This window comes from Botryllus schlosseri, chromosome 4 (assembly GCF_051294905.1).
Source record: "Botryllus schlosseri isolate E-star chromosome 4, Bs_hap1, whole genome shotgun sequence".
Classification (NCBI taxonomy): domain Eukaryota; kingdom Metazoa; phylum Chordata; class Ascidiacea; order Stolidobranchia; family Styelidae; genus Botryllus; species Botryllus schlosseri.
The window spans coordinates 6,445,434-6,463,113 of NC_137239.1; positions in this window are offsets into that span (position 1 = coordinate 6,445,434).

Genomic DNA, 17,680 nt, shown 5'->3' on the forward strand with positions numbered 1-17,680 from the left:
ATTGCTAAAACAATGACTATGATTGCTTTGTGTAGTTGCAATCTGGCGATAGCCCAGCTGTGTATGCGTTGTGAGCAGTAGGCCTGTACGAAATTTAACTGTGAACGCAGACGTTCAGATTTGGTTCATCGTTAAGATATCGAGATTCGGGTTTTTCTGGAAGTCGAGGAGGTGTTAAGTCATAAGCCAAAACGAAGTGCGACCACAGATATTTTATATATCTTTTTGTTTAAAAATAATCTTCTCCATGTACTGTTTCTAACTGGCGTTTTGACTTCTGTGAATAACTACGTTTTAATCAATTTTTCCATAACTCTCTGAGCTCAGTCTGCACTTTTTTCATTAGCGGAATTGGGTGTCATCTTTTTGCTGCTGGTGATTAGGGGGAAACCACAACAGCACCACCACTGTGGGGAGGGTAGGCTATAATGTGCCGTATATGAACGTACTCAACATTTTCTAGTATCAGGGGATTATTTATTGAAAGCAAATTGTACTAAAAATCTCAACATTTCTCAGAAATGTGTTGCATAATACAACCCTTTTTCTGAATCGCTTCGCGGGCCGGATGAAATCGTCTGGCGGCCAGATGCGGCCCCCACGGGCCGTATGCTTGACACCCCTGCTATAGATGATAATAAGATGGAAATACTGTGCTTGTGAAATAGTAATATTTTGCAGTGTCATCATCATCACGCATAGACGCATCCATGTTTGAAGCATACGACGAAGCTGATGTATTTATAATAATATTTCAACAATAGCCAGTGAGGTCCTATCGGGGTTATAGATTTATGGGCATACACACTTCTATTTGTGTGAGAGCCGACACGACAAGAATGAACGGAATTGTCGGGTGCAGTAACGTGGTTCGCATGAATCCAGTGGTTATATCTGTACTACCACACAGCAGCTAAAACACTTCTCACTAAATGATTATTGTTCTGCAAAAATTATGTTTTTTATCAAACGAAGAGCATAATATCTACCTCTGTGGCCAATTGAAAATGTATTGGGTGCCTAGTACCAGACTTACAGTTTGTGAGCCACTGGGCTGAGAGAAGGGCCAAACTTTTACATTATCAAATGATGTACCAATTCCCCCTGTCGGCATAAACTTGATTGGCGATTTGTGCTAACGGTTACCCATATTATTCACATTTATCATGAGTGTCTCTTTTGGTGATGTTTGTGCACTTTTCAATGTGCAAGTTTACATTCTACTATGAATCATTACATCTTAACGCTCACGTGGGTTAAAATCATGATACTTCGCATCATATGGGTACGGGAGTTTTTGAATGCACACGAGCAATTCCGCGAAATGCATACGTAACCGGTAACGTTAAGCGAAATTGGATATAGCTGATAATCACATTAGATTATGGTATACAACGTGACATGTCGCCCGTGACCTCAGCTCTAGGTACGGCGCTTATCATAATGGAAGGAAAGTGGTATCATCCACACAAACGATTAGTAAAAATCGCTTAACCGACACTTCATAGCGAGCAATTGAAAAGAATCAACATATTTTAAATGAATAAAACATTTTACCATATAATTATCAGCAGGGTGTATGGAAAATGCTGACACCGCCGAGAAAACTGGGATGTATGCGACGAAGTGCCAATATTGAGCGGTGTGCAGCCCGAGAAATTGGTTTCGAAATCAACAATCACTAAAATTTACATACGTTGATTTTGTACATGAATACTTTTACGGTGATCTTTTCGCGCCATGCGCGATTTGCCTTCAGATATTCACGATTGTTGCTATGTGTCGTCAGACACCGAATATTATTGCTTGATCAATGCATGACCGTTACCAATTTCTAATTACATGGTGAGCCTTGCAGCACATTAGAAATGTAGAAAGACTTGTTGTTTCACAGCGTTATGTAAATCGGGATTGCCTGTCAAAAAAGTACACGTCGCTGATTTAAAGCATGAGCACATACTTCGGAACAAATGTCAAGAAATGAGATGCAGTATTTTAGCCCGGTCAGGGTATTGAAATCAACATAAGTTATTATGAAACTTATACTGCTATTAATATTGACACAATTGTACATCATGGTCCGTTGATATATGCACATCATTATCTTCGGCTTCAGTAATTGACGAGGTATTAGCAGCGCCCATTGTTTGTCTCGTGACAGTCATTTGAACCTTGGTATCTTTTGCGAAAACGTTTAAGCTTTGGCATGGCATCAGTCGATTTTTCCAGTTTGCCGAAGTCAATATCACCGAAATCACATTAACGCAAAAATTGATCTGCGGGGCCAAATATCTCGTCCCCGGATGACGCCATTTGTGATTGTAAAATACCGCAGTGGCGATGTCGCTCGTTAAACATATTGTGGTATAAAATAACAGGCGCTTCATCAGCGCGAGAGATGTTGCGTCCGCCACGATATTTGTCCGATAATGTTTCGTCAGCGGGAAAATAATCAGAGCCAGAAGAGTGATTTGACAACAAAACGGTGCAATTATCAACGATGCTATGCTGAAATATTTTTTGCATTCATCCGTACAAACACCAACATCACGAAGTACCAAATAGCAAATAGTCAGGCAAACAATACCAGGTACTATAAAGACAACAAAATATTTGCTGACAGCTCTCGAAACTTCATTTGTCAAATGCATCATAGCGGGATTCCGGTAGAACCACCGTTGTCGGAACCACAACGCGCAATAAATCAATATACATGTAATGATGTAAGTGATGCCTATCACGTCAGTCATGTAACTTGAATGTGGCTTCCAATTACTGCGAATGGGCAGAATATCGTGAATAAATACTCCCATTGATGCAGCGGCGATCAAAAAGCTCTCAGACAGTTCTTTTGGATCATTCGATGCAGATTTTTGACGCCAGATTATCCAGCAATACAGGCATTGCGTGAGCAACAAGTAAGCCGCAATTGTACATGCAGTCAGATTAATGACTACTTGTCCAGTAGAAGCAATATTAGGATCTTCAGATACCATACTCTGAAATGCAACCAATATACACTCCCGTTTCATGCAATCAATTTCAGCTGGTCATGTATGATTTCAAATTCAATCTACCGAGTGTGCACATTTTCACAAATCTTACGATGCAGTCCCTTGTCCTCCAACCAGTGATACATCCACCGGTTTTAATTACCGAAGATGAATTAATATTAAACCTATGGAACTTTACTTGGTTACTTCTGGCTTTACGTGGGTATTTTTATTTGGATTTTTTTCAAGTACGACCGATATTCATTTAGAAGTTTTGCATATACCTATAGACAAGTGGTGCCCAACGTGGGCGATATCGCCCTCCAGGCGCGCGATTTTGAGAAACAAGGGCGCGAAAATGCCAAAAGGGCGATCGGGGGCGATAAGGTTCGAAAGTGTTAGAACGCCCATTGGGAGATATTTAATTACCACGGCTAAAAATACATGTGAAGACGGCTCAATCTGCATATGAGAGTTAACTACAAAAAGACTATAACTAGGACGATATTTTTTACATTTCACAATGAGTCAAAATTTTGTCAAAACTGCAGCTTTAGGTAAAGAAATTGTCAAAATTCTCTACAAATTTAAAAGAATATCATACCTACATTTAGTTTGTATCGTAAATGTTTGCACTGTCGGTGAGCTTATCATACGACATTTTATAGCTTTTAGCCTACTTTATAGGCCTGCTGTTGTAGACGGCACAATATCTGCTCATTGCGAATCATAAACGGCCAAATGAAACAGATAGGTTGACATGGTGTTATGCTCAATGTATACCGTAATATACCAACCTAAGAAAAACTTCGTGCTGGGCATTGGTTCTTATATCAAGAAGAGCATGATGAAAAATTGTAATGTAGACAACATTGTCAGAATGAAGCAACACGCTGCGTCACCTGCAGTGTACACACAACTTCAGTGTTGCCAGCCAACAACTGCTGGTATGGAACGTTCTTTCTCCATTCTCGACAAGCTACTTAGTAAGTACAGACACTGTACACTGTACAAGTTGTAATACAACTAATTTTAATTAGGCTATTTCTACCATATTACGTGATGTAACTACTGGAATTCTTTATAGGTCCAGATTTCGTTAAAATGAAATTTTTTCATGTGAAAATGTGTGAATTTCCAAGTCAAATAGTTTTTTTTTCAGGCCAAACTACTTCGTAATAACAGACAGTTCCAGCCAGAAATGATGACAAGTAGTACAATTCTAACATTATGTGGGAAAACCCCTAATTTATATGCATGCTCAAAAAGCTTTTATGGTAAGAAATATCAAAATTTTGATTTCTTAGGTCAATATCTTCCATTTTTAGGTAAAAAATCACCCTAGTCATAGCTAAACGGAAAATGAACACGCAAACCGGTTTTCAGAGCATCTTCTCGGAAAAATGACGTTATTTTTAGTCAATTCATAAGCGATCAGAGTTAGATGAATAAAGCTCCCGTATATGTCCTCTTGTTAGATCCGTGAATATTGGAGGGAGAACATTTGTGTCGAGCTTGATAAGGGGGACCAGTATTCCAAAAAGGTTGGGAATCACTGCTCCAGACGAAATCGATCCTAAACCTGAGACTCGAGTAAACGTGGATAGAGCAGCCTTTAAAACTGGGTCGCCCTGTACTTACAAGATGCGAGAAGTTTTCCTTTCAAAGACTTTGAAACAAGATATAAATTCAAAATATCTTGCAATATAGTAGCGTTGCTATTTTTCTTAGATCAGAGGTCTCAAACTCGAATGTGCTCGCGGGCCAATTTCCTAGCTTTGATGACGCCGCGGGCCGCACCATCAATAAAAGGGGTATTTATTGTATAATTGTCAAGTAGGCTTTATTTTACGGGACGGGATCAAAAAGCCTATTCTCGTAAAATCGTGCATAGTGCGAAGAATATTTATCAGTTGAATAAATTAGCCCAGAAAAGATGCCAGCACTTTTGGTTGGTTTGCACCATAATTTCAAGTTCTAGATAGTATATAGGTCTATAATTCCACAATACATCTCGCACCCCCTGACGTGGTGCTTCGTACCCCGAAGGGGTCCACATACCCCTGCTTAAGAACCCCAAGAATATAAATATCTAATTACTGAATAATCCGTCGGTGTTACAGCTGTGGAGCGTACCACTACCTTACTCGCCACCGGCTATAATAATATGGATGAAGAGACCAAGGATCACCCAAGACGTATATTTATCACTATACATAACGGGGGTAACTGAATGCCAATGGACTCCATGTTGACTTGAATGAATAGCTATATACGCTATGTAAAGCAAGTAACGACATTTTAATATGTTAGGGTACTATTTCCCATGACAGTTTAATAGTTTGTTACATAAGTGGTCGTACCAATTAGTCACGCCGTTCCCAGTCACATGTCCTTCTGCGATTTTAACGTTTAACAAAACTAGAGCCATTTATATTTTATAATCCAGTCATACAGAATTTGAGTAATTTTACATAATGTTGGGCCGAAGTCCCAATCACAATTTTCATTCACGAATCATCAACGAGTCGTGTTTTATCATCATGTACTAGAAATGTGACCTAATAGCTGATCTTCCACCGCATAATAGCTTTTGAGAGTGATGTGATAGTGAAGTCCGATGAGATAATTTCCGGTTTTTGGAGTAGTTTTAGGGTGAACTCAAAGTTTTCAAATCTATCAAATATATGTGGCAGTTGAATAAATTGTCGAATACTTAAAAATCCAAAATTACGTGGCGGGCCGCACAAAATGTTCTCGCGGGCCGCATGCGGATCGCGGGCCGTGTGTTTGAGACGTCTGTACTTAGATGTTATCCACGCACCCTTGTCGTAAATCAGCACGATTTCATTAGTAGGCCTATATGTAACAGGGATGTGGAGTCACATAAATTTTGTTGACTGCCTTTAGAGTGTAAGTTGGGAGCATACTGGCTGGAATCGAAGTCGAAGTTTGCTAAAATATTCTGATGTTACCAAGTGCTACTAAATAGTTCAGTTGCAGAATGCAATTGAATAACTGTCTACACTTTCCACGACAGCAAACCTTCATAGACTTGATTTGTTACTGTGAGCGCAAATTCTGTTAATTTCTCCGAACCGTACTGGTATAATCCCCTTACTTCCTGAAATGACAGTTAGCGTATAATGGCTAGATTCTGTGCCACCTATGGGTTGTGAGTAATTGTACTCCATAATACAATCTTGACTAATCTTTCCGAGGTTAACGAGTGCAAAGCGTATTAATAATGATAACAAAGTCGCGACAAGCGATTATCTCGCTCTAGAGTCTAGAGTCGTTAGTACAGGGGTCGCTAACTCAAAATTGGTCGCGGGTCACTTTTAAAAGTTTGTAGAGGCCGCGGGCCGCATGACTTCAATATTGAGATTAAAATAGGCAACGCTGTTTAACAACCACGATCTGATGATTCTACGACAGTACAACAATGTGCTCTCTAACATGGGCGAGAGGCATAATTACCATAGATAAAATTATATTTTATTGAAGAAATACAAGTACAACAAAATTATCATGATCATCAATTTCATTATATTTTGAACGAAGAGCTGCGCATCATAACTGACAACACTCTTCAACAAGTAAAGCAGCGGTGACCAACCACTTTGCTATTTGCGGCCGCATTTCAGTTACTTATGTAGCATGCGGTCGCATTTCTGTGCGTTGTGCATAGTCGTAATGAACCAACAGGAGGCCAAATACCCATGTTAAACTGACCATGTCAATTACCGGTGATTTCCGGACTATTCACTCATATCGGCTACCATGCGCACCGAAATCGTGAGTAGTCATGTTATGAATAGCCACAGGGATCCGTTTACTAATAGCGCCTAGCGCAAAAAAAAAAATTCATACTCATGAGTTAATTTCGTCATTAATATTAGTACAGTTTCCCATATTACACTCAAATATTTGTGCTTTCTCAGCCCATGTGATCAGATTCACCGGTAGAGTTGATGCTGGCGGTGTCATCAGAAAATTATGGAAGTTATTGATGCTGTGCTGCGTCTTTGGTAGGGCCAATTGCTATTAGTCACCTTTGTTGCATGTTGTTATTTCTTGACCTACCATCAGGATTGTCGGTATACTGGAAACATATTGGATTCGCCCAAACATAGGCCTATGCCGAAAACAACTTTCCTTCGTGACGATAACATGATTACAAATTGGTACGTCTTAATGGGGCGCAGCATTTTCCCCTGCTATTGGTATGTGTACGCCTGCTGGGGGGCTCAGATTACAAATGACACTACTATATATTTTAATCGAAAATCTACACGCATTGAACCGCGAATAGCGCGAAGAAAATTTCCAGAATAATTCAAACCTCTCTTAAATAGGGATCCTTCTTCGGGAACCAGTGGTTCTCAATCTTTTTGCCTGCGTGGAACACTTTTGGACCGTAACGGACACGTGTTGACCCCTTAAGTTTTTGCTCAAAATTAGCTCAATTATCGTGCAACCGGCATTTGTCTTAAGTAAATATTAACTGTATGCTTGTGATAAACAACCACGAAATGACTTTTCTTGAACATAGCATCGTACTGTATGCAGAAATTGGGTAGACTTTTATTATTTCGAAGTGAATATTGCACCTATATCGATTTTCATGAAAATCCACATCTTCGAATATTATTATTATTACACTCAGGTATTAACATTGACGCTTATCGATGTTTGGGCATACTGCGTCACGACACAGACATTTGTACAGAACAGTTTTATTGACTGGCGGTTCCGTATCTTCAGCTTCATCCATCTTCTGGCTTTCTCATTGGACGACTCTCATTCACGCGAATTCACACTTTCACTCTTACACTTGCTTGCGTCCGTCTTCGGGTCTCGGCTGCCGAATTTATGAGAGCGTGACTTACTCTGTTTCTGGGCTTTTCAACACACTGTTAGTACAGCGTGATCAGCGATGAGGAACCCAGATAACCACCGACACATAGAAACATGGCAGAGCCGAGACCCGAGCCAAGAACCATTGATGTCGTGACGGTGTCGCTTAGCACACTGCGCCACTCGCTTCCCCTACATATTCGGTTATTAATGAGCGTCGAAAATCCGTTTCCACAAAGATAGGTGGTGGCGAATGTAATATTAAAACGTGTAACTTTTCCGACTACACCCTTTGGCGTGATCGCAAGTCGCAACATATATCGCACCAAAATTGAGAAACAGAGTTTTAATGAACATATCACGTCCAGCCTAATCATCTTGAAGTTATTCTGAAACAGTGGTTGTGCATCACAGTAGAAATAGATTTTGAGTCGAGGTTTCATTACCCTCATTGGGACAGATTACGAAAAAATTCAGGAAATTCCATTTCAAACGACTGTGCACTATTTTGAGGAGACTGACTGCAAATCGAAAATATGTTTTGCCAACAATTCGAAGTCACTATGTTTGACCTTATCCAACTTTTCATTTTTGAGTCCTGATGTGAGTCCTGAAGTTTTAGCAATTATTAGCTTTCCCAAATTGCAAATTAGGTTTCCAATCATTTTACAAATTCAGAGGTTTCGCGGACCCCCTGACAATGCTTCGTGGACCCCTAGGCTTCCGCGGGCCCCCAGTTGAGAACCACTGGTGTAGGCTATGCAGTGACGTCAATCGATATGAGGTTTGTCGACTTCATAATCACCCAAAGTATCATAAAATTAAAAGTTATTAAGTAAATTCAAAGAGATGTTGGATTCCAAGTTCCGTGAAGAAAATGTTAGGAATCACAGCTGGAGTCCGTCAGAGTCGGTATATTGAATATCGGCAGAGTGTATCATCTCGACAGTACACATAGTCTCCATATGTACGAGTTATGTACTTGTGCGCATGACATTGTAAGTGTAACAGTCTCCATGCGTCTATCTGCCTATTAGTCGACAGTTTTTCACCAAACTTTTCCGATCCGCGAAAGCCGTGTCTCATAAAATCCTATGGAACAAAAACGTCTCGTGCTATAAGTCCATGATTCTTTTCGCCATGCACACCTAACGTATGTTCATGTTCACTGTTGTTGTAGCTCTCAAGTATATTTAGTTAATCCTTTCGGCCAAAAAGCTTCAAAGTATCTTTAATGTACAATAGGGCGGTTCAAAAATAACTTTTTTCCGGATTCCAGGGATTCCCTGATTAAATTGTTAGGTTGCCTAAGAAAGCGCTGCACAACAAATTTGGCTCAATTCCAACAAGTGAAAGCAACCGCCGAGCTAATTTAAATTTTTGAATTTAATATATAAAAAAATATATAAATTTTAAATTTCATAGTCACCCCATGAAATTGTTGAGTTGCCTAAATGATCGACGCATAACAATTCCTGCAAGCTTTCAGCAAGTATAAGCGAAGTTATTGCTGTTAAAACTTGTGTATATGCACAAATAGCCTGGACGGTGGGTAATCCCAGAATCACTGATGGAAAACTCAAGTAACTTCGCTTGTACCGGTTGGAATTGCGTCGAATGTCTATTATATTGTTTTTGTCGATACCTCAACAATTTCATGGGGTTGAGAGCAAAATTTGAAAAACAAATTCAAAAATTTCCATAAGATCTGCGGCTGCTCGTTCTACTGGTTGGAATTGAGCTAAATTTGTTGTGCACCGTTTTTTAGGCAACCTAACAATTTAATCATTGAATCCTAGAATCCGAAAAAAAGATATTTTTGAACAACCCCAATGTACAAATGCATCACTCTCGAAAGTGGCACAGTGCCTTTTCGATTTCGACACCATGTTCGCTGCAGAATACAATACCTAGTTCGAAACATTTTGTCGAAAATAATCCGAGCCAGTTTGACAGTTTGACGGGGGTGTTATAACGGGGAATTGGCAATCCAAAAGTACGCGCAATTCATTTTACATGAAATTGAATAAACCACTGGATTCATGAAAAAATCGTCGGTGTATATTGCGCCCGTCATTTCAGGAAGTAAGGGGATTATACCGGTACGGTTCGGAGAAATTAAGAGAATTTGTGCTCACAGTAACAAATCAAGTCTATGAAGGTCCGCTGTCGTGAAAAGCGTAGTCAGTTATTTAATTGCATTCTGCAACTCAACTATTTAGTGACTCTTGATAACATCAGAATATTTTAGCAAACTTCGACTTCGATTCCAGCCAGTACGCTGCTAACTTTGACTCCAAAGGCGGTCAAAAAAATTTCTGTGACTCCACATCCCTGTTACATATAGGCCTACTAATGAAATCTCACTGATTTACGACAAAACTGCGTGGATAACATCTATGAAAAATAGCAACGCTTGAATTTATATCTTGTTCCAAAGTCGTTGAAAGGAAAACTTCTCGCATCTTTTAAGTACAGGGACGACCCAGTTTTAAAAGCTGCGCTATCCACGTTTACTTGAGTCTCAGGTTTAGGACCGATTTCGACTAGAGCAGTGATTCCCAACCTTTTGCGAATACTGCCCCCCCCCCTTTTCAAGACCGACACAAATTTTCTCCCTCCAATATTTACGGATAAAAAAAGAGGACATATACGGGAACTTTGTTAATCCGACTCTGATCGCTTATGAATTGACTAAAAATAACGTCTTTTTTCCGAGCAGGTACTCTGAAAACCGGTTTGCGCGTCCATTTTCCGTTTAGCTATGACTATGGTGATTTTTTACCTAAAAATGCAAGATGTTGACCTAAATAATCAAACTTTAGATATTTTTTGACCGTGCTTGTAAATTAGGTGTTTTCTCACATAATGTTAGAATTGTACTACTTGTCATCATTTCTGGCTGGAACTGTCTGTTATTACGAAGTGGTTTGGCCTGAAAAATACTTATTTGTCTTAATACTCACAAATTTCTACATGAAAAAACTTAATTTTAACGAAATTTGGACCTATGAATGATACCAGTAGTTACATCACGCAATATTGTAGAAATAATTAAAATTTGTTGCCGTACAACAAAATACAATATCCTGCATTCTCGCGTATAAAGTGTCTGTCCTTACGTAGTGGCTTGCCGAGAATGGAGAAAGAACGTTCCATAGCAGCAGTAGTTGACTGGCAACATTTCAGTTGTGCGTACCTTGCTGGTGACACATCGTGTTGCTTCATTCTGACAATGTTGTCTACCTTACAATTTTTCATCGTGCTCCTCTTGATATAAGAACCAATGCCCACGCAGTTTTTCTTCAGTTGGGATATTGCGGTACGTTCAGAATAACACCATGTTAACCTATTTCTTTCATTTGGCCGTTAATGATTCAAAATGAGCAGACAATATGCCGTCTTCAACAGTAGGCCTATAAAGTCGGCTAACGCTATAAAATGTCGTATGATAAGCTCACCGACAGTACAAACATTTACGACACAAACGAACTGCAGGTGACAATTTTTTTGGACTTGGTAAACAATTTTGACAATTTTTTTGACCTAACGCGACAATTATGACAAAATTTTGACTTAATTTGCAATGTAAAAAAATGGCCCAAGTCATTACCTCTTTTAGTCAACTTTCGTGTCATATGCGGAATAGGCCGTCTTCACGTGTATTTTTTAGCTGTGTTAATTAAATATATCCCACTGGACGTCCTAACATTTTTGAACCCTATCGCTCCCAGTTGCCCCTTCGCCATTTCTGCCCAGTGTTTCTCAAATTCGCTCCCACTGTAAACCACTGGTCTAGAGGTATACGGAAAACTTCTGAATCGATATGGGTCGTACTTTGAATAATACAAATAAAAATACCCATGCAAAGCCAGACGTAACCAAGTAAAGTTCCACGGGTTTACTGTTAGTCTATCTTCGGTAACTAAAACCGGAGGATGTATCACTGGTTGGCGGACATTTCTGTTGTATAGGGACTGCGTCGTAAGATTTGTGAAAATGTGCACACTCGGCAGATTGAACTTGAAATCCTACATGACCAGCTAAAATGGATTGCCTTAACCGGGAATATATATGTTGGTTGCATTTCAGAGTATGTCGTCTGAAGATTCTAGTATTGCTTCCACTGGTCAGGTAGTCGTTAACCTGACAGCATGTACAATTGCGGCTTACTTGTTGCTCACGCAATGCCTGTATTGCTGGAGAATCTGGCGTCAAAGATCTGCATCTGATCCAAAAGAACTGCCTGTGAGCATTCTGATCGCCGCTGCATCGATGGCAGTATTTATTCACGATGCTCTGCTCATTTCGAGTAATTGGCGGCAACCTTCCGGTTACATGAGTTACGTGATAATAAATATCACTTTTAGCGTCGCATGCATACTGATTTATTGCGCGTTGTGGCTCCGACAACGCTGTATCTACATCAATCCCGCACTGATGATGCATTTGATAAATGGAGTTTCGAGAGCTGTCAGCAAGTATTTTGTTGTCTTTATAGTACCTGCTGGTCTTTGCCTGACTCTTTGCTATTTCGTACTTGAATATGTTAGAGTCTGTACGGATAAATGCAATAACTATTTCACTCTAGTGACGCTGATATTTGCACCGTCATTTTGCCAAATCACTCTTCTGGCTCTGATTATTTTCCCGTTAACGAAACATTATCAGACAATAGCGTTGTGGACGAAATATCTCTTGCGCTGATGAAGCGCCTGTTGTTTTTCACTACAATATGTTTAACGAGCGACATCGCCACTGCGGTATTTTACAATCACGAATGGCGCCATCCAACCACTAGATACCTGGTAGCGTGACTAATTCCGGTCCTTCCAATCCGAGCGCACAATGCAAATGCCACCCGGACACCCACATAGCATTAAAGACACGACAATTTGTGTGTGCGTCTCACGAAAGTTTTTCTTTTAGTCTGCTACGTCTGGAATACAACAATATCTTTTGATTATATAACAGACCGGAAGTCATGAATTAGCAACATACACTAAAGTAATTATAACAAGATAACAGACGCTATAATTATGAATTAGGTGCCCTGCTCTACAGGTAAATCTGACCATCAGGGCAGAGAGAGAGAGAGAGAGAGAGAGAGGGGAATAAATAATAATAGTAATGCGATTACCAATATTATTGACGAAAATCAGTCTTCAACTTGAATTTATCACCCTATGGGGCCGAAGACCAACGTTTGGACTAGGGGACGAATAGCTGTTTTGGTCCTGATTCTAGCTACAACCCACGCTAACACGAAACTTAGAAACATTTCCTTCATAACATCGGCTGACAACTATCTAAAATTCGTTCTCTGCGTGACTGCCTAATCGCGTCGAGCAAGTGCGCCGGTGAAGATATCGTGCCATGTAACGGGTTAAGCAGCCGCGGTGGTTGGTCTTGTAGAAATTTCAATAAATTGCAGCTCCATTACGGTGGCGTTCTGAAGGAAATGGCCGCGGCCAAAAATTTTTGTTCGTTTTTACCTTCAATTTGAGACCACATCATTTTTAGAGCGCAGTGCCCCTTTAAATTGTATTGCACTGAGGGATATGATATTTTCCGAAGCTTAAGACAAATAACAGATTTCCATCAGACGTAGACAGCAGTAAAGGAATTAATATACTTTTTACACGCTTTTTACAGTTATTGCGTCTTTTGGTGGTGTTGCATGGTATTCCTGATGGCTTTGTAGTCTGGTTGTTGATAATTGTTGAGGCTAAGCTTCATACAAAATTTGAGACTTTCGTCAGTGATACGAGATCGTAGGTTCGTCTTGATGCTATTCTTAAATGTGATGTCCCATGATGACATACGTAGGTGGATCCAAACATGGTCACATCTCCTGTCTACTAGATTTTGAACATTTTTACTACCAAAATGACGCAACTTGCCAAATTATTGTTCAAAAATAAAGCGTGAAAGGAGAGGTGAGGCATAGGTGAGGCACGGCCGGACCATACCTTACCTGTGATAGCGCAATTAATCGTAAATATCATATAACAACTGATATTATCGAATGTAATTGTCGCACTGAATCCGATTCTACTTTTCAATTCTTAAAATATTCGACGGTAACATAGTGTTGAGCCACACGCCTACATTTTAACAGCGACTACAAAGCTACGTTATCAATCAAGAACGTGGATAGCTATGGCGTTGTTTGTAATTTGAATTTGTCATTGTGAATGTCACTTCCACGGCAGTTCATTTCTCGTCGTAGATCAGGAAGACAATGTTTATTTGAAAACTGCATTGTGATACACGCGCCACCATTTCTCCTAACTAAACTCGTTGGTCAATCAACGTATCGTGCAATCCAAGATTTCGTGAATACGCCATTGTATTAACCTCTCAAATACATGTTTATACTGCCACAAGAATAATTATACAGGTCATGATGAAGATTTAATAACAAGTTGCTGCAATATTGACAGACTGGGCACAAAAATAAAAAATTCGCAAAGAGCCATATCTTATGCCCAAAAGAGCCATATATGGCTCGCGAGCCATAGGTTCCCGACCACTGCCCTAGGGTGTACCAGAATTTGCCAGTGGCGGCTCGTCCTATAGGGCAACTGGGGCATTGCCCCACCTAAAATTCTGTTCAATAACAATTTAACCATTTATAGACGCACAACAATCCATATATACCGAGATCACAGCGAAATCCGCGTTATTCTTGTGCTTTCGCTTTCAAATGCCCATACATAGAGATGTCTCTGCGAAAATCGAATTCTCTTCTGTGTTTTCGCTTTGTGAATGCCTAGCCGGGGCTTGCCCCGGTAGCGCTCATAACAAGCTTTCACTATCTATTCTCTCAAAGCCACGCACAATAAAGAAACGGTGATTTACTCTCTCCTATTCGTAAAATGGCCGAGCAAGTGGGGCAACTATGCCTGGTTGCCCCTAAGGTGTGATGTAACAATCGTATCTATATTTGAACTCGGTTACCGTAATATGCATTGAGTCGACCTTTGCTGGTATAGGTCGATTTTGACGGTGTTTCGTTACATGATAATTCTTGAGACTTGGTATGATATGTCGTGAAAGTAGTATTCAGCACTGCTCCAAGTTTCAGGCTTGCTACTTACAGATAGGGGTAGTAATTTCGTTTCCGAAGTTCAGTGTGTGCTGATCTATCATGTACATTGTACAGCAAACAGATTTTACTCAAAAGCCGGTATTGGCCTCCATTGATTTTGATGATGTTCCATACCGAGATCGGTCATGACATTTGGCACGGTAAGTCTTAATGTTAGTATCGACCGCTCTAACAAGTTTTAAGTTTGTCACTGAACTATGTGGGTGGTAATTTCGTTTCCAAAGACGAGTGAGAGCTGACTATTCATTTATCGCTAACAGATTTACGCAAAAGCCGTTATTGGTCTCTATTGATTTTAACGATGTTCCATACCTAGATCTGTCATGAGGTTTTGCACGGTATGTCTTGATTTTAGTATCGAACGCGGTGCCAAGTCTTAAAGTTGACACTCAACGATTGAGGCAGTTATTTCGTTTTCGAGGTCGAGTATGGTGATCTGATACTTGGCCTACCTACATCATTGCGGATCTCACGCAAAAGCTGGTGTCTGTCTGTGCTAATCTAGTCTGCGTTCCATAACGAGATCGGTGATGATATTTCCAATGGTATATCTCGATGATCGCATGAAACAGCTAACTAAGATTCTCGGTTTGCATTCAAATATTCACATAATTTTATGTTCGCCAATGTCCATTTCACTGTGAAATTGTGGCCTTCAAACCATTTGCTTACAATCCCATGTCCAATGCGATAGCTATTCCATTTTCGATGTCGGCTAACAGCTGATCAGTAATCATTCGATCAGCCTATTCCTCGATCTATTTTACTTAAAGTTCGATGTTCGTCTGTTTGTATTGATTTTGACAGTGTACCATGCCGGAATGGGTTATGAGATTGCGAATGCTACTTCTCGATGATTTCATTTAACAGTATACTAAGTTTACGGCTTTCATTCATGTATTTATTGATTAATATATTATCCAACGGCGATTTCGCAGCAGACTTATAGACAGTAAGCCGTATGCGTTGTGTCACAGTCTTCAGTTTCAAGGCCAAAATGTACTATGTTGTTCCGAGACCGAAGTTCCGAGTCTGCTGTCCTTAGTTCTTCAAAGACCATTCAAATTGATGTTCTGGATTCAATATGACAGGCCCAATCTATGAGATAACAATTGCGTATGTGTCCGAACTCGTTGACCTTTGCAGTTAGGCCTACGCAATCTCTCGAGTTCTAGTCATTGGAATTAGTCTGGTCAAGTCAAGTGCGAACATGAATCGTATTGAATATTTGCTCCGTACGTAGTTTACGCAGTAGCCTTTGGAGCGAAAATTAGAGGTCTAGAAATTGTCCAGTCCATTGATCCAATCGTACGCCGGGTAGCTCCGCTTTGGTTGCCTATCACCTGGTCGTAACCACCAGCTCAGTGGTCGTAACACACCAGGATCGTGTACGAAACACTTTCGGACGGGCTTAGAAAAATTAGGGCATGTCGATTTGCGTAATATCTAACTCTACCATGAAATCATAACGCGTGCTACTAAGGATGACCTGATAATTGATCCGTGGCATAGGGACGATTCTTAGTTGACGTACATTTTGTAAAATAATCCTTTGATTAAAAAATGAATAAAACATTTGTTACCACACTTCAAGTCACGGCTCACCGGCAAACCTCTCGCGGCACCTGCGTTAAAATCACTGTTGTTGGGAAATTCATGTGACCATCATAAAGTTACTTTTTTACGTTGGAAAACGTCATTGTGACGTCATGTTGACAAAAGTCGCTCGCAGCCTTGCCCCACCACCCGATATTGTCACGAGCCGCCACTGGAATTTGCAAAGGGTGTACCACTCGGATGGGGTGTACAGGGGTGTACCAGATCCGAATTACAATGAGCCGATGGCTAGCTATCACAAAGGCAGGTTTATGGGTCAGTACAGGTTGACTCACATGTTAATGAGCAATATGGTACGACTTTATCGCAAGTGTAATACTGTACACCCCTTGATTGTGATGTCATAAGCAAATATTTCTTCTAATCATTTAGCCGTCGGCAACAGACCAATGGTTCCGTTTGGTGTTGGATAGTATGCAGTTAACAAACATGTGTTCAGCTAGTCATTTGTCTTTTAGAGATTTTTGAGGAAACCGCCGCGATAGCTAAGACTTTTTGAATCAGTACTTCCTACCCGACGTTAATAAATACCGCAATGCACATAAATGAAGTGACGTAACCAGCCAGGGTCAAAACAGCTTCCATGATGAAATCGAAACCCTTTTGTTTTAAAATGCCGATTGTATGTCCAATATTTCTCCATACATTTGCAATTTAGTATTTTGTTATTAGTGATGTAAATTAGCGACAATAGACTGTGTATACAGGCATACGATCTGAGGTTACTGACATTTCTTGCAGTCCATGTGCTACTATCGACTGTGTGTGGTGTGGGACAGGCCTGATACGCAGTAGGCTGGTGCGCGTGCTATCATCGCTGATCTGAATTACCGCTTCTGCAGCAGTAGCTTTACCTCTCCCCAATATTGTTACATTTAGGTTGATTATCGTTCGTAATGTCATGCTGTTTTTGCTCTGACACAAAATAAATTCCAATCTGCGTGGCGAGGGGCCTAACTGGCTGCGAATAGACTCTGTGACCATAGTGTCCTATATGGTGTCGACACAAGCAAATCTCACGGCTCAGTGAACTTGTATCACGTCACAATTTCCATTTGGCTACAGGCAATTTGACGGTCATTTTTGACCGGCTTCC